Raw genomic sequence first — 19,693 nt, forward strand, 5'->3', positions numbered from 1 at the left:
CTGCCCCCGGATATTGATCACGATTAGTGGAGGTAGTGCATGGACTCGAGAGTCCCTGCAAGCGGATTCAGAGTATGTGTGGTGCATGGGATAGCGGTTATGCTATAAGGAAATGGTGTAGTATTGGGTGACCACCGTGGCACTTGTGGTAGTGTCAAGGCAGCCAAGTGGTTTTCCTTGGTAAGGAAAGGGAAAAGAATGTAGCTCCGAGAGGGAGTGTAAGTTCACGAAAGTGAAAGCAGTAGTGCGGAGTTATGATTGGGGTGTTCCAATTATGGTCATTGAGCAGCGGGTTTGCGGCAGTGGTATGGAATCACATCCGGATTGGATGTATGTTGAGGTCACGGAAGAAATTCCGAGGGTTTAGAGCCAAGAGGCTCGGAAGGGATGCAGGGATGGAGTCTTGGATTCCTAGCTTGATTTTGATCAAGGAATTGTGTATGTAGTAGTAATTCATCCTGGGGGATGTTTGGAGGTGTCGTCAGTGTGTCGGGTTTCCCCAACCCTAGGATACTAGAGCCAGTTCAGCATGGTTATGAGATTGTGGAGGAGAACTCATGGGAGTTGCTCTAAGACTGAGGGATGTGTCATCCTGTCAACATGGAGTGGATAAAGTTGGACTCAGATCGGGATTCCGGTTGTTCAGGATTATCACTAGCTCGTATGAGTCAAGTGGTTGTTGTGATTTGGAGCGAGTGAAGTATCATGGAGTGGTACTCAGTTAATAAGTATGGTTATCAGAGGATGAGGCCAGTGGCCGGCTTGAAGCGGTGGTTAGAACACCGCACAGGGGAAAGTTGGGTTTTAGGTTTTGGTGGTTGTGTCTTGAGGAACCTGGTCTGGTTGATGCCAGGCGGTGCATTGCGGGAGAAGTTCTGGAGTTGAATTGCCGCAGGCTTCGAGGACGAAGCCTAATTTAAGTGGGGGAGAATTGTAACATCCCGAGTTTAGGAGTGCAAGTTCAGGGTTTAAAGTGTAAATGTGAAAGGGCAACTCGGCGAGTCCATCGGTGGACTCGGCGAGTAGGGTCGCAATTCTGGTCGCGTGTCTAGTGGCCAACTCGGCGAGTCGGTGGCTGGACTCGGCGAGTTGGTGCTGAGTGGAGAAAACCCTAATTCGGGGGATGAGCCCTATATAAAGAACATGATGTCCTCTCCCCCAACCTCTTTACCTTCCCCTTCAGTTCCAGAAGCCCTAGATTCATATGAGCTTTCCTTGTGAGAGATTGGAGCCTTTGTGGAGGGAATCTTGGGGAGAAATCGAAGAGCAAGAAGGTTAGAGCAAGGGGCTTTGTAGAGATTCAACTTATTCTTCAGTTGGAGCTTTCATTTGAGGTAATAATCTGCTGATTGAGCTTCTGTGCATCTAGATCTATCATTTGTGGGGTTTTTGGGGCATAAATCTGGATGAAAGGACGGGTTGTGCCAGATGATAGATAAGATTAGAGTTTCATCTGGTTAAAATTTCGAGTTAATGGTGGTCAACAAGAAAACGACCACCATCGAGTTATCTCTGATCACAACCATCGGTGTCGCTACCAAATCTGAACCATCAACATTGATGCTTATTTTTCCCCTTCCTTGATCTGTTGTTGTCCTTTGTTTCCCTCTTCCTTGAGCTCAATCTCCTTTCTCAATGCTCAATTTTGATATCATGCACACACATGATCGATTGTGTGTGTTTCTTGTTTTTTTTACAATGCTATGTAGGTGACCAAAGGGTACGAGTGAGGGAGAAACAAAAGAAGACTTTGACTCTTGTATTGAGAAAGAGAGAGAGAGAGAGAGAGAGAGAGAGAGAGAGAGATAGACCCATTTGCTTTTAATCATTAGAAAAGATTATCAAAAAGAATTAAATAAAGGAAATTTAATAAATTAGGTTTAGAGAGAGACCAAAATCTACAACGAAAAATGCTCAAAATGACCATTTATCCAAAATTCGGTTTAGAGAGAGACCAAAATCTACAACGAAAAATGCTCAAAATGACCATTTATCCAAAGTTGTTAAGAATTAAACCAAAACTTAGAAAAAAAATACAAACCACAATCACCGTATATGCAAAATAAATAAATAAAATAGTGTGTTTGTTAGTAAAAATTAGAAAAAGGATGGTGGCGAAAATGATAATTCTAGGGGGAAATTAAGTGAAAGAAAGTTATTCAAGAGTATGTTTTATATTAAATTAAATATGCAATCATAAAAAGAGGGTCGTAAAATCCTCTCTAATAAATGAAGGTTTTTTTTTGCCATTTGTCAAATTCTCAAGAGTTTTGCCACATGTAATTTTGTGAGAGTTTTAGAATTATTATTTTCCACTTGTCATTTTTTGGGAATTCCATTTTTTAAAAATAAATTTCCATAAAATTCTACTGAGTTTTACAAAGAAAGATAATCATTCTATTAATTTGATAATAAAGTCTCATAAATGTTTTAAAGAATATTTGATTTCTTTTATAAATGTTCCTAAATATTACATTATATTATGTAAAAATATTATTTTATAAAATATTTAATTTTTAATTATTGATATTAAATTTTTATTTTTAATAAATCCGTGTAGTACAGGGTTTCACACCTAATATATAATACTCAAAGCCTTTTTCTTTATATATATGTTTTATATGACAAGTTGCGGAAGGAATATCCTAGTGGTTCGTGAATAATCAGGATACTCCATCACTAATTGCAGTTGGTGATAAAAGCATATATATATATATATATATATATATATATATATATATATATATATATATATATATATATATAATAAGTTTGGATCGATGTGTTTATGTAACAAATACATAAATAAACAATATTATGTATTATTTCTTATGCATGCTGTTGCCTTCATAGTTTACTTTCCTTCCAAACCCATGTGAAGACATGAGATTGCATATACCATTTTGACTTGCAAAAAATATCTATAAATAATTAAGAATGCATACAAATATAATGGCTTTACAGCTAATCCTCCCTTCTCCGGACAGAAAGTTTTCCCAGGAAAGTTGGTTATTTAGTAGACATTGTGTAATATAATAAATTAAAACTAGCTACAAACTACATCAAATCGATGGGATGATGAAATGATGTAAGCCGATTAAAACTGTTAGGAATACGATGTATTAATTAACACGTGGGGTTGTCCATTTCCAATAAAATGCAAGGGAATTATTGTTTAGTATAAAATAACGGGTTTTGGTTATTTAAAATTTTTTTGTATGTGTTTTATTTTACTAATTACATTTTGTGTGTGTTCATTTTAGTCACTTTTAATATGTGTACAACATCGTACGACCTTGATAATATTATAATTTGCTACTGAACTTTTTTAAGTGTTTTATTTTAACAATTATACTTTGTTTAAACAATTATTAGTCATTATTTTTTTTTCATTTTAATCCCTCTACTTTTTTATTATCATTTATTAAAAAAAAAACCCCACTACCTTTATCATTTTCTCTACACCTAAACTTGTTACATAAATTAAAGTAAATTGTACGAATAATCCTTTTGGTTTAGGGTAACACTAGATTATGACCCGCGTTAAACGCGGGAAACGGATAAATAAAATATAAATATATAGAGATATTGCAGAATAATTATAAAAAAATCAGGGTTATTGATATTATTAAAATATGTATAAAATACACTAAGGTTGGTATATATATATATATATATATATATATATATATATATATATATATATATATATATATATATATATATATATATATAGTCGTTGAATGACCTCTTTGTAGACAATATTTTTTGTTTTATTATTTGAACGACCTTCATCGCTACAAAGTACCTTCAAACCTTTTTTACTTGTAACACTGGAAACAACTACATATAGTTAACCATGCGCAAAACGGGTCTACGCAAGTATAATCCAACGTTTGACAATGTACTTTCACAATACATTGTTATTTTATAGTTATATTGCGAAATAGAATTGTTTATTTTAAAAAATACCAACTTATTTATGTTTATTTGAAATGAACCACATAACCCCCCTCCCCCCCCCCCCCCCCCCCCACACACACACACATATAATATTAAATATTAAAAAAAAACTCTAACAAAGAAATATAAAAACATTTATGCTTGCTCGATTTAGATATTGCTCATAACTCATTGAAAATGTCATAATACATAATTGACACACAACTTACTTGTAATTATGATACGAATTAAACAATTTAAACAAATGATGATTTTTTTATTTTTATTTTATGACAATGATAAAATAATGGAAAAATGAATGTTTACTTCAAGACATTTGTAGACGTTTGAGTAAGGTCTATGGTCTTAACTGCTGAGTATTCATATCTTTCACATATATCTATTAAATGGTTATTTAAGATGAATTAAAAGTTCATTGCTATTTCTTGCCAATTTAGAAGTATGTTTCGACCACTTTTGCATCAAATAAAAAACATATAGGTTCTTTTAGTATTACTGCAATCCTACTTTCAAATAAAATTACTTTTTTTTCGCATCAGACCAAACTCGGTGTTTTTAAGCATTATTATCATCCTATATTATACATTCTTGATAGTTTTTAAAAGTTAGTTGCAATTTCACATTTCTTTTTGAAAGTTCGTTGTTATTTCTTGTTGCTTTTATAAATAAGTTTTAGACTATTTTTTTGTATCAAAACAAATTTGAAGGTTATTTTTGCATTATTACCATCGTATATGTTACATTTCATTTTTTTTATTTGAATATAGATTTTGTAGTTCAAAACCGATACAAATATAAAAATAATGACTACATATTAACCGACTCTCTATAATGTATAATTAAAAATCAAGACACTATAATCATAATTTATTGATGTTAGTTAATATGTAATTTATTTGGGGATGAGGTTAGTTTTTGGTTACTTATTTGGGAAGTATAATATGTATTATGCATTACAAGTGTTTATCTTTTAAATTTAGCATTTGTTACTTTAGAATTTTATTTTGGCTTGAAATAACCATGACCATCTCATATTTAGTATTTTTCTTTTCTTGCATCTTTACTTCCTACTGACTTGCATTCGCTAAAACAAGATTTAACATTTTTTTTTAAAAAAACAAATATGAACAATAAACTATTAAACTCAATAGATATGCTAAAAGAGACATGAGACTTGCCTTTTGTGAGATCAATAATACCAAATTGAACAACTTTCTGCAAAATAATTTAAGAACCGAAGAAAACCTGATTGCCCAAATATCTAATATCATTATTTAAGTCATAACCTGTTATATGCCGACAAAATTGAAAATTTCAGCCAAAACTCTGTTACATGCTATCAAAGTTGAAAAAATCCTTTAAAGTTAAATGATGGTATTAATTTAAAAAATTATCTTTCACTTTTTGTTGGATGTATTTTTTTGATGACAAGAACAATTATCAGTCCAAACATAATCCGCAAAAATCATCATGGCCAAATCATAGATCGCTTCATCAACAAAATAGAATACCACGATCGTAGATGATAATCTAGTTAGAACATCTTTTTTCTAAAAGATCAAGAAATGAACAATTTATTAAAATCTTATCACGCTGATAAAAGTCATAACAAAGTGACATAGATTGAATCGATAGTTTACAATAAATAAAAAAATGAAGCCCTATCAGAGATAGAAAAACCTGATGATGAGACAAAAAAACATGTAACACTACAAAGTTGCAAACATAAAAAACACATGATGCTAAAAATCTAGAAAAAAAAAACAAAATTTATACATGGTTGTGAGGTGAGCGTAGAGAACTTGTGTCAGATTCTTTGAGACATTTCGTCAAACACCTAAGGTGTTTGTTCTAATAACCCATATTTTGAATGTAACATGACAAAAAAATCCAATGTTACAGGAAAGTATATAAATGAACTAAATTAACATGTATTTAGATTATACAAATTATTTTAAACAATGTTTCTTCAAAAATATACTTATTGTTGTTTCATACCTACATACAAAGTTTAATAAAAACAATATTAATTGTAATTATGCAATTTGATTCTACAATCAAATAAAAAATTTCTATAATACCGTAAATATGATATTCAAGGAAATAAGATTATTCCTAATTTATATTCTAACTTCTTAGCCTACTTTTGATATGGTTCATGTATTAATATTTAGAGAAACCGGTAGGAAATGATGTTGATATTAAGTGTTGTATATTGTTGTTACCGATAAAAAAACCAAGTTGTAGTTTAAATTAGAAGTTCTTTTTTCATGGTAATTACGTTGCTATAAATTGTAAAAAAATCACATAGCTATTGCACTTTGTAGAGGTTGTTGAGTATCGAGTCCAAGTTAATAGGTTAAGAATTTAATATGAAAAATTATATATTTTTGTTTTGTTTGACTTAATCTAGACTGAATGACGTTAATCGATTTCATGTAAGTTGTGACAAAGAAAATCAAAATATATATGAATACATATATTTGATACGGGAACAAAAAATAATCGAAAAAAATATAAAAAAGCGAAAGAATGTACTGACCTTCTAGTGCACAACAATGAAGAATTGAAGCAGATAATGATCATGGAAGTGATAAACAATAAGAATGATGTTGTAGGAGAAGGTCTGAAGAAAAGCAACGATCGAAAATAAGTGTGAGCCGCAAATTCAATGATGAATCGTATATGTATGTGATTATTTGAATATGATTTTTTGGTATTAATGGTTTCCTGATAAAAATGGATTTTATATTAATGGTTTGCTAATATAAACGGATTTATATTAATGGTTGATATTTAATGTCTTAATTGAAATGGTTTTTAGTAATATGTTTTTAAAGTTGACTATTTTAAAACCTTTATAACCGAAAATTCAAGATTTAAAATAGGGGAAAATTTATTAAAATTAAATACATTCTATTTCAATGGATTTAAGTTAATTTTCTTTGACAATTGGAAAACTTTTATTGGAATTAAATACATTTCATTTAGGGAAGATGATGTCAACAATTTGATCTAAGGGTGGAAAACATAAGATTGAAATGCAATCAATGACCCAGATTGTTCCAGATGATATCATAAAATTTTTGTTTTAATATATATTAAAGATAACATAATTATTGATATGCTTATTTAATGAGTTTTTTTAAAAAGAAAAAATTAATCAGCTTTAAATTTTGAAGCCAAAAACTATAAATAATGAAATTAAATTATGATCAATATTAATTAGGGTTAATGATGACATAGATTGTCAAAAGATGTCTTGAAGGAGATGCTTGCTTCAGTTTTGTAGAGATTTGTGTGAAGCCAAAACAGGGGTGTGATAATTGGAGATGCAAGGAAGAGGCAATATGCAAATTCTAAAAATACATGAGAAAAAGGAACCACCTTATGGTGCTACATTCTGTTATGAACACACAAAACATCAATTGAAGCACAACAATTGACATGAAGAAGAAGATGATTAGGGAATTCTGGTTTAAGAGAAAAATAGAGGAGAAAGATGGAGGCGGTTATTCATGTTTTTGGCCAGATTTATGGAGAAATCGATGTCTCGTATATAAATAGAATGATATGCTTTAATTGATAACATAATTGCAGATTTTAAAGATTCTACAATTAAATGTAAATATGCCTGTGAAATATATTTTCGAAAGTATGAATAGATTCTATAATTAAATATGAATAGATTCTATAATTAAAGATTCCATAATTTAATGTAATTGTGATTGAAATATAATTGGTAAATTTAAAGATTCTTTAATTAAATTTTTGAATTCTATTTTGAGAAAATGATGTCATCAATTTGATCTAATGGTGAAAATCATATGATTGAAATACAATCAAGGGCCTTGATTGCTTCATTGGTGAATTAAAGGTTCTCTTTTAATAATATTTAGAGATGCATATTTAGTTCTTAATTTCTTTTAACTTGAATGGTCCCAATAATTTTACAAAACTATTTTGCCCTTAAACACCCTATTGCTCTTGTCAAAGGTAGAAGCACACCTAATCACTATGGAAAACTTAGTTTCACTTTGGATGGCTCCTTAGAAACTATTTCAAGTGTGTGCTCCAAAGTGGACACTATCTTGGCACGTGTGAATCAATTATAAAATCGAACAAGTCTACATCTTCTTTCAGGATCTCAAATTAAGCGCCTCGATTCTTTGAATTCTATGGTAAATGATTATCATCGAATATTTCCTTTGAATTCTAGAAATCCAAAATACATATAAGAAAGGAATCAAGTCGATATTAACATTCTAGACATCAAAATGTAGAGGATGGAGGCTGTCAAAGTGAAATTAATTATCGACAAAAGCAATGCGGTGGAGGAGGACAAAATAGACTTTTTAAAGTCATGGGGATAGTCCAAGTTTAAAAAAAAAGTTAAGGACTAAAGCCATTATCCATATGCTACCACAAATCATAGACATCATTGTATAATTTATTCTAAAATAATTGATGTAATAAGTTTTGTGCACAAAAAGAAAAAAAATAATATCTTTTTATAAATGAAAATAATAAAGTAGAGTGACTAATATGAAAATTTTAAACAAGTCCAATGACTAATTGTAAGTTAAACAATGTATTATGACTGAAATAACACACCCAGAAATATTTAATTAGTAATTATAACTTTAACAAAGTTGTCCCATGTAATAAACCAGCTATCACCGATTATAGTGACCAAAATGTATAAAAAAACAAAAATAAGTTTAATGACCAATGGTAGCTTAAACAAATATATAATTACTAAAATAGTGTTAGCTTTTATTCAAAAATAGTTTCAAAACTTGAGATTATAGCAATGGGAGACTTAAAATTTCGAAATAAACGTAAACAAGTTTATACCCACCAATGATCATCTTGTAAGAAATGGAATTAAAAACAACAACCATAAAAGGTATAAGAAAATAACAACCTTTATAGCCTTTGTTTCCTCAAATGGAGGCTCGAAAATTATAGAAGAATGTGAGTAGAACTTTTCCTAAGATGGACACCAACAAGAAACCAACTTGAAGAAGATGCTAGTCATATAAGCTCTTAAGCTTTGTGCCAAACCTAAGTATGAATCAAAGAGAGCAAAATCAAGCCACCAATACTTTAAAACCTTTTTCAAAGGAGAATGAAAAAGTGAGAGTGAGTGAGTTACGGTTCAAGAGTGACCCATTAAAGTGCATGAAATCCTTCATAAATTCATTCTATTACACACAATTCCTTAACCTATTAAGCACTCCATGCACCTAAAGCTACATGTTCCCCCATGCTTGCAATTCATGCCATTTCTTTTGATTAAACAAACCAAAAGACCATATTCTCTTCTCTTTTCTCTATCTACGACTTTAGTGAGAAAAAAAAATCATTAATTATAAATTTTATAAACTAGTTTACAAAATACAAACTTTAACATTTTGGTAAAAGACAAAACAATCTTTCTAGTCCAAAATGTTATACATGACTTAATAAATCATACCATATGATATATTATGTTATTTTCCATTGAAATTTATTATTTTCATTAAATGTATAATTTACAATTAATTATAATAGTTTATGAATACAAATACTTATTAAAATCAATTTCTAGTAAATAATAAATTGTATCAAATTGTTATTAGTGTGTCCCTTTAGGATCAAATGTTAATTAGCAATACCATTCTAATATGACTTTTGAGCATATATAAATCTTTTAGTCTCCTACTTACGCAAGATTCAAATTAAATTGATATGGATAGTGGTGAACGTCTAGCAACATTTTACTACGCTCAACAACATATGACTTTGTATCATTCTATCAACATCCATTTCCCCAAAAGCTCAAAGCTATAATTGGTGTATGATGTGTGTTAGATGCACTTGTTTTATCCCTACTTTTTTTAATAAATTTAGCACACAAAGATAGTGAACCTGTCTTTTAGTGGTATAATTTAGTAAGTAAGGTATCGAACTCAGGGAACGGAAAATTAAACTAATAACTAATTTTAACTAAAACAATTAATGAAAGTAAAAGGTTTTTCTTCTAGTTTTACAAGACTAGAAACTTAAGCACACATAAAACACTTAATTAACTAAATTACTAAAGCAAACAACTAATTCACCAAATTTGATAAAGATGTTTCTATTTAGGTTCAACCAATTCACTCCTATGGTTATTTGTATTTATGATAGATTAATTGTTATTCGCTACCAACTATAGTGGTTAGGTTCATGTTCATTACTCCTAACCTTTAGACAATCAATTAATTCAAGCAGTGATCAAGTGTTTAAACTAATTAATTCCCTAGATTAACAATTTGGATTAAATAAGATTTGTAGTGGTTAATCAATTTAGTGGTTCAATTAACCTCTTGTTTGATGGTTTCTCAAACAAGCTCACACACTAATCTAACTATTGTCTTATTAATCTTAGTTTCGTAATCATTATTCCTAAGCATATGATTTAGTGTTCACATAGACATATGAGGTTAACAACTAAGAGATGTTCATGCAGCTTAATTGTCTTCCAATTAACAGAAAATAATTGTGATTAATGCATAAGGTTCTTTAACAAACTTAATTTAATAGATCACCAATAAAAAATTAATCAAAAGCTAAGAATTAAACCATAGGAGTTCCTTGGTATTCCCCAAACAGAAACAAAAATGTAATTAGCTCATAGTTGCAGTAAAATCAAACACAAAAACAAGTTTAACTAGATTAGGCATACTCAAATCCTAAAGCTAAGTGGAATGATTAACCTAGTTGCTTTAATTCTTCAAAAGGTTGAAGATTAGAATGCCTCAGCGTCTTCCAGGGTTCTCAATCGCAGAAGGATCTTCAAAAATAGCAGACCCAACTCGCCGAGTAGACTCGTTCTTATCCGTCTTAAATCAGGAGTCGTGGCTATCTTCAAAAATAGCAGACCCAACTCGCCGAGTAGACTCGTTCTTATCCGTCTTAAATCAGGAGTCGTGGCTATCTTCTGGAATATTCAGCTGGACTCGCCGAGTATACTCGTGTACTCGCCGAGTAGATGAGCTTTTGTTCCTCAATCTTTATTCTTTGGTCTTCAATTGCTTTCCCTTGTTCCCTTTCACTCTCAAGCATGTCTTTTGGACTGAAAACAAAATTTAAACAATATTAAGTACCTTTTGTCCATATTATTCACATAATTGGTTAAAAATGTATGCTAAATAACTAACTAATTATGCACATATCAAAATACCCCACACTTGACTTTTGCTTGCCCCCAAGCAAAACTAAAATTTAAACATATTAGAATCACATATTACAACTTCAATCTAACCCAACCATTATGCCAAGACCGTAACGCATGCATTTGTGTCTAAAATTTTTCCTAAGGACCCCCCATACTCCAAATACTCACAATCCTCATAAACATTCGCCCACTCACCTCGAACTATGCTCATTTTATGCAACCCTCCGAATCCATCCGCAGAAAACCTCTTACCCTCAAGGTATTTTTAATTGAGCAACCCAAGCATACATAATCTAGAATTACAACTTTTTGATACCACTATGGAGCTCTTTTAGAATTCTTCACTTCCTTTGATAATTTGATCTTTGATCTCTTTGAATTCACCACCTTTATTGTTTGATTTTCGGTATCTTCAACTTTTTGAATTTCTTGGAATTTTGATCTTTTGATCTTCACTTTATTTGCTCCAAAATTCTTCAACTTTTCTTGTAATTCTTTTTTTTACATGTACCTCACTTTTTTTTTCACTCAAAACCTACATGCTTAAGCAGGGGCGCTCAATCTCAACCTTTATTGGCTAACGATAACAATCTTCCTGGATACATTTCAGGTTTAGGATGCTAAACATATTGCATCCCTCGGGCTGAGCGGGGCCGTGTTTTTGTCCCATGATTTCACTGGAATAAGGAAGCCACAAATGCACTAGAACGTATATAGGCTCAACTAAACATTTGAGTTTTTCATGCAATTATCAACACAATTCTAACATGGAATCCTAATTTTGCTTTTACCAAAATTTTCTAAATTAAGTCTCTAAGTAATATTTGGTATGCAACAATTTTTTTTAAAATTAGCCCAAATTAAGATTCTAAGTTTTCTATTTATGTAATCAACCCCCTACCCCACACTTATTTTATGCAATGCCCTCATTGCATATTATGCAAAAAATAAAAATGCAAATATATAGAGGGAATTGGAACAAACTCCCCTGGGGTAGCAGTCGATAGGTTGATACTCTCTTTTTAGCTCCTTCTTCTCTTGACTTTAGCCATGGGAACAGCTCATCCATGGCTTGGGTGTCATGTCTCGTGTGGTTGACAGCTCGAAAATTTCATGGAACAAGCTTCTTAAGAAAATCTCTAGTGGCAAATCCTCACAAAAAGTGGGTAGTTGTTGCAGTGAAAGTGCCCAAAGCAATTCTGGAAATCGAAAATTGGTAGTTTACTCGGCGAGTAGTAGCGTGGACTCGGCGAGTAGCTCTTGTCTTAGAACGATATCGTGTAATAACTCAGGTACTCGCCGAGTAGAGTTTGTGTACTCGGCGAGTAGGCGTTGTCTTGCCAAAACTGGTCCAGCTGACGTTCCCTTTTACTCTGGTTTTTAAATTTGGAAATGCAAACTGACCCTCACTCTAATTCCTTCAGCAGCAACACTCTCCATTACTCTCGACTCTCACGGATGCAATCCTAAGGACAAGACCCCATATTTTTCATGAAAACCTCTCATCCCTTTCTTGACCCTCACAAATTATTATGTCTCCTAATCTTCTCTCCTTGAAAAAAAAAATAAACAACTAAAAGTGACAATAATAATCAACCCACAAAACAAACATCACCCAAGTGTTTAACATTTGTCCAAAACATAACTAAAACATCATAAACATAAAAAAAACAATTCTTCACCCTTCATCTTCCATGTCGGCTCCTCCTGCGCCACTTCCTCCTTCTCTATCTCTTCTCCTCATACGCTCGTCCAAATTCATAATATATGGATATTCGGGACCGGGTCTTGGGGCAATATTCATCCGTTGAAAAAGGTATTCAAAAGACTGGTTATTATAATTCACCCCTTGTCCAATGTCATCCAAGTAGCGGCGGTACTCCAATTGATTTCATCCGTCATTGTCCTCCTCCACTGGAATAACCGGTGGGTCTTCCCGCAGCCGCTCACTACGCTGTCGGACCCGCCTTCCCGGCTCTTCAGGAATCGTCGGCTCGTCTTCATGTGGAATGGTGAATGAGTCGCCAAACTTCTCGAATATCTGTGCCCTCCGATATAGTGCAGTTTTGAATGGTGGAGGGTGGATAAGCGTGAGTGCCCGATCTTGTGGCAAATCTAGAATCCCATACGACCTCGCTAGCCTAGTCACAAACATGCCTCCATTGATTTTTGAATTAACTTTTTCTTTAACCGCCCCTTTCAGCGAGGAATTTAGCAATGCAATAGGGGAGGTTGCAGAAGGCGTCGGGAGTAATGATACTCCATAAATAGAAGATGTCAAGGGTTGGGACCTTGTCCCAATCCTTCCTCTGGTTGATGGTGCTAGCCACAAAACGGTGGATGAGGCGGTGGATTGGTGAGCGAATGTGGCCTTCTTGGGCGGTGGAAGGAATATACACTCGGTTAGCGATTTGGTTCCACCATGTTGAGGCCACCACTACCTCAGGAAGTTCTTTATGGCAGTTCTCCAAAAAAGCTTCAAAATCTTCAGTCATCATCATGCTCTGGTCATAAATTCCTAACCTCCAAGAGAACTCAGCAATGCTGCATTGTCGCAGCTCCCCGCCCAAAGAAAAAGAGATTGTGTTGGAATTGTAATACTCACTACCACCTCGGAATGAGATGGTAGCGAAAAATTCCCAACACAACTCGACATACACGGGTTCTTGGATCTTGAATAATTATAACCACCCATCACATGTGATGGTGGTATACCCCAGACTGCATTCTTTCACCAAGTAAGGTGTAAGCTCCTCCTCCAATCCCACATTTCCTAGCCACCCCCAGTCAACTGCGTTTGGTAAATGAATTTCCTTATGTTTGAGCGCTTCCAATCTGCTGGGCCTTGTTTGTGACGACTTGGAAGTTAGTTGTTGAAAAGAAAGCCATGGAATATCACTTTGGCTTCCCCCACGAGAAGACTGCCCCCTTCTGGCCATTGTTCCTGCATAGGAATATCACAAACACACAAACAAACAATACCCAATAATTAAAAACAAAGGATTCTGGCCTGAAAAGTCATCTACTCGCCGAGTACACGACCTACTCGGCGAGTAGGATGAACATCGGGACTGTCTGTGCCGGACCTGTGTATACTGTCCAAAAATCCAAATTTTTTCACAGGGGTTTGTTGTAATGGCCTATCTAACCATAAATCATAAAGAAATTCATCCTAACATTACCTAATTCATGGCTAATTCGAAACCCTAGAATTTGAGGAAACCCCCAAATCCGAAATCAAGCAAAATCGGGGCAAATCTATGATAAAGTTCGAACCTTTAATGAGTTTATAGTGTAAAGATGTTACCTTTTTCTTTGAATGATGAGAATCGAGTGAAAAATCGGAGAGATCGGACGAAATCGCTAAAATCGTCGGGGCTGCTTGAGAGTTCGCAGTGCACAGCGAGTATGGGGATGAAATGGGTGAAAACCCTCTTTTTTACAATTTTATATTTCACCCGTGTTCAGTGTGTACTCGTCGTGTAGAAAGTCCCTACTCGCCGAGTATAATTGCAATTACGCGTTTTTTCAGGTTACTCGGGTAGGTACTCGCCGAGTATACGTGCCTACTCGGCGAGTAAACCTTGAAGTTTGAAAAAAAATATGTATTTTCTCATTTTTTTTAAAACCATCCACCCCACACTCTAGGCATTGCTTGTCCTTAAGCAGTTATGTTCTAAAAAATAGATGAAGAAAAGAAAATAATGAAAATAAAGAAAAGGAAAGAAAAATGCAAACTTGAAACTCGGGTTGCCTCCCGAGAAGCGCTTCTTTTTAGGGAGTCATTAGCTAGACTCCTCCCCTTCTACGTGGTTGCAATCCCTTCCAGCAGCAGCAACTCTTCCATTCCTTCATTCCAGGGGACTCCTTCTTCATACTTTTTAACCCTATGACCATTGACCTTGAAAGGCATGCCATCTCTTGATAATAGCTCTATAGCACCATGTGGAAACACCGTCTTCACTAGAAAAGGCCCATCCCACCTTGACTTGAGTTTTCCCGAGAAAAGCTTTAGTCTTGAGTTGAAGAGCAACACTTTTTGACCTTCATGAATTACTTTATCTTTAATCCTTTTGTCATGCCACATCTTAGTCTTTTGTTTATAAAGCCATGAACTAGAGTATGCATCATTCCTTAGCTCTTCAAGAGCATTCATTTGCATTAACCAGTTGCTCTTTAGTTCCTCCATGTTGAAGTTACACCTCTTTAAAGCCCAAAACGCCTTGTGTTATAGCTCCACCGGTAAATGACATTGCTTTCCATAAACTAACCTATATGGTGTAGTACCAATTGGTCCCTTCTTGTGTTGAGGCTTCGGATCTGGATCCAAAGAGGTCCAGAAACCTTAAGTCCTTGATCTTTATGGGGTGACATTGGGTAATATGAGCTTAGGGTGACATATTGAGGCCATTTCTTCAAATAAAGCCATTGGGTATTTGCATGGGCATCAAGATCCAGACTTTACGTGTTTATATTGCTCAAGGAGGCCAGATCTATGGGTTAGAGGAACGGATATGACCTCAGGAGGTCATTTGAGCTTGATCAAGGCATGAACTCGCCGAGTCCCAAGAATAAACTCGACGAGTAGGGCTAGGGTTTTCCCATAGTTCACTCAGTGAGTAACTTGCCGAGTTGGGGGAATGACTCGGTGAGTCATAGGGAAATAGAGGACTGGAGTTCAAGGCAGAACTCGCCTAGTTCATAATGGGACTCGGCAAGTTGAGTCTGGGTGGCCCCGCAATTCATGCCCGGTGTAACCTGTCGAGCAAGGGAAAGACTCGACGTGTCATGTGAGACTAGAGGGATAATGGATACGCGTAGACTCACTGAGTCGCCCAAGTGCACTCGGCGAGTCGGATCAAAGTTTTACCGTTGACTTTGTTGACTTTGAGGGTTTGGTCACCAATGGGGCCTTTGTGTCAAGAGAGGGGTAAAATGGTCTTTCACCCTTCTGAGGGTGCCAAGAGAGAGTTGAGTCTAGTCTCGAGAGTTATATTTATGAGAGTATTTACTTTATGTGATTAGGCGGAGGCTAGACCATATTTCTACCGAGTCAGAGATTTACCAAGACATCTGAGGTGAGTCTTCTCACTATACTTTACCTAGAGTGGTAACAGAGTTATGTGACAGAGTTATTGTATGCTATCTATGCGATGTGTGTTGGATTAGTGTACTTGACCCGATTATGAGCATGGTCCTTTTGGGTTGCGTTCACCATAGCAATATGTAGGATGAATTAAGGAGAGAAAGGTTTAATTATGATTAATTAATATGTTATGAGAATAATATATTAAAGGAGAAATTATATTGTTTAATTACTATTAGTCAAGAATTAATTGATAATTAATTTTGTGGCTAAAAGAGATTAATTAAACTTAAGGGGCTGGAATTGTAATTATAAGATAATTGCAAGATTGGGATATGGATTACCTAATAATATATAGGTTGGACAAATTCTATGGGAAGCCCATTAGAAATCATCCAAGGGATATGTTAAAGGAGTCCATGGGCTGCTTAGGGCTTAAGCAGTCAGATTAGGGTTTCCTAGTTGAAAACCCTAATAGCCTACATGTATATAAAGGGCCCCTATGCCCCAAAAACGTGAACAACTGATTCTCTAGGGTTTCTAGTCGTTTTGGGCAGCCTCCTTTCTTATCCTCTTCATCCAAGTTGCATATGGTGTTTGTGACTCCATTAGAGGTGCAACACTTGAGGCACTAAGCTTTCTGAGGCCAATCAAAGCAAGGAATTATTGTTATTGCAATATAACAATCAAAGGTAATTCTCTAAACCCTGATTCAGTATATTATATGTTATATCTAGGGTTTATAGCTTTGGATATTCATTTGCATGTTCATTAGACAAACTAGATCCAAAATCTAATTAGGGTTTGTATGTACACCATAGGAATGGTGTATTGCTCAAAACCCATCAATATGTGGCACTGCATTATTTCTATGTGATTTATGTTGTGTTTATATCAGAGTTAGGATCGGAAGATCCACAGAGCTAGGACCAGAGGGTCCACAGAGTTAGGTTTAGAGTTATGTGCCAGTGTATTTGTATGCTATTTGTTTTATGGGATTTATTGTGGTATGTGATATGTATGATTCAGAGTTATCATAGTTAGGACCTTTGGGTCCATAGAGTTAGGGCCAGAGGGTCCACAAAGAGTTGGGACTGAAGGGTCCCACTGAGACACGCTGACCAGAGGGTCAACAGAGTTATAGCCTTGAGCGGCTAATATGTGTTAAAGTGGTATTTTGGGGAACTCACTAAGTTTCATGCTTACAATGTTTTGTGTTATATGTTTCAGGTTTTCTCAGGATCACGGGATGGCACCGGCTCGATTGTACACACCAGAAGATGCGTTGGTTTCGAGGATCCTAGCCTATTAATTGATTGAACAAAAGAGTCATGTATTGTAATTTAAACAAAAAGGGAGATTTTTATGAAAAGTGTTAAAGTGATAAATGATTTTAAACGAAAATTTTGTTTTAAAAATTTCGGTGTTACAAGTTGGTATCAGAGCCTTGGTTTGAGGGATTCGGATGCACCTTCGGGTAATCTGGACTCAAACTAAGGAAGTAAGAAGAGTTTTCAAAGAAATGATTTTCTAAAAGTGAATAAGAGTTCAAAGAGAAAGCAAGAAAGAGAAGTGTGTACAATCAGCCAGAGCCCGAACGGTGATTTCCCAAAATACCCTTACTTTTGTATTATGAGATATTTATGATACATTTTATGAGATATTATGCATGCTAGAGACAGGCTAGGTATTTCATATCTTAGGACTAGAGTGGCCTGATTTGTGATGCCTTAGCCTAGTAATTTGAAAAGTTCAAATCACACCCTTATGGCTTTATTAATTAATTAAAGTGTATAATTAAAAGAGATTTAATAAACCCATAAAGTTTTGGTATACATTTAATTAAATTAAAGGTATAATTTACTAAATTGAACCACCTAGTATTTTAAAAGTGTAAAATACACCTATACTATATATAACAATAAAAGTCTAATATTATATATATATATATATATATATATATATATATATATATATATACATATATTTGTATGTATGTATGAGTAAACAGTCAGTCTTACCGTTAGTAGGCCTCATTCACGAAGCTGATCTATAAGGGGTGTTTAAGGAAATTGCCTATAAAATGGCGATTGAATGGGTATCCACTCTTACCCACCGCACTCTTGACTAATGGAGGGTCATTAGCCGAACAGGTAGGATATTACAGAAACCTTCCATTATAAGTATAATGAAGTACAAAGTAACTACATGCTTTTACAAATTCCCAAATCATAGTTACTTTAGGAAAAATGTGAAATTGTATGCTAATCCATGGAATTACACTTCGTACCCTTGTCAAACATTAGTGGAGCGTGTGCGGTTAACCGGCACACTAATTTGGGGATGACATTGGTGGCGAAGGGTGGCTCGATGCTTATCATAGATCAATGGAGCGTGTGTGGCTAACCGGCACATTGATTAGGTGATAGTAGCATTGGGTGCACCATGTGATTCGTATGGTTATTCACACCTTGTTTGTGATCCTCGGCATCCCAGTTACAAATAGTAGGGCATAATTGAGATTAAACATGCCATTGAAAAGTTCAATGAATCTCAAAAGATCTAGGAGTTTCAATTCATTTAAAACTTAAACTTCCTTTTCGTTTTTCATGGTGGAAATTGGTAAATCGTCATTTACCTACCTTCAAATATTTTGCGACTAGATTACGGCATCCCTCTTCTAGGTTGTAGAGTATTGTGTTGGATCCTAGCTTGATGTTTCATTTGTGTGTTACATCAAGAATTCAAATCAAGTTAACTTGAATTTTCTCCCGTTTTATAGATGTCTAGTTCTGACAATCATGGTCTTACCAAATCCCATGGAACAAGCTTTCTAAATGAAGATGACATTCCGAGATACGATCAAGGAAATGAGAGTCATGCTTCACTCCCTCCACCTCCTCCAATTGTTCTCCCTAACCAACAAGTTCAAAGGCTTGAAAAGTTCAAGCGCACTCAAGCCCTGTTGGCAAGTAAACACGAAGATGGGAAACATGTGTGTGCATACATCTTAGAGATGAAGTCACACATTGATAGGTTAAGCATGTTGGGTGTCGAGATTTCAAGTGAGTTGGCTATTGACTGGGTTCTTCAGTCACTTCCTGAATCATATAGTGAGTCCGTTAGAGAGTACTATATGATGGATCACGATGTGACCCTCATTGATCTCATCTATTTGCTTATAGCTGCCGAATCATCAACGATTTGGCATGTTGGTCAAGCAAATTTGTCTGGTGAATCAAACTCCCAAACTTCAATGGACACTGGCAACATTAGAAGTCCAAAAAGAACTAAGTTTGTGATTGTCCGATGTGCTGTGCCAAAGGAGTCCATTTACTTTTATTGCCAAAAGAAGGGGCATTGGAGACGAAGCTGCCCTATTTACCTGAGAGATCTAAGAGATGGGAGAGTCAAGACGTATTGCTCTACTTCAGGTAAAA

The sequence above is a fragment of the Lactuca sativa genome, chromosome 9 (genome assembly GCF_002870075.4).
Source record: "Lactuca sativa cultivar Salinas chromosome 9, Lsat_Salinas_v11, whole genome shotgun sequence".
Lineage (NCBI taxonomy): Eukaryota > Viridiplantae > Streptophyta > Magnoliopsida > Asterales > Asteraceae > Lactuca > Lactuca sativa.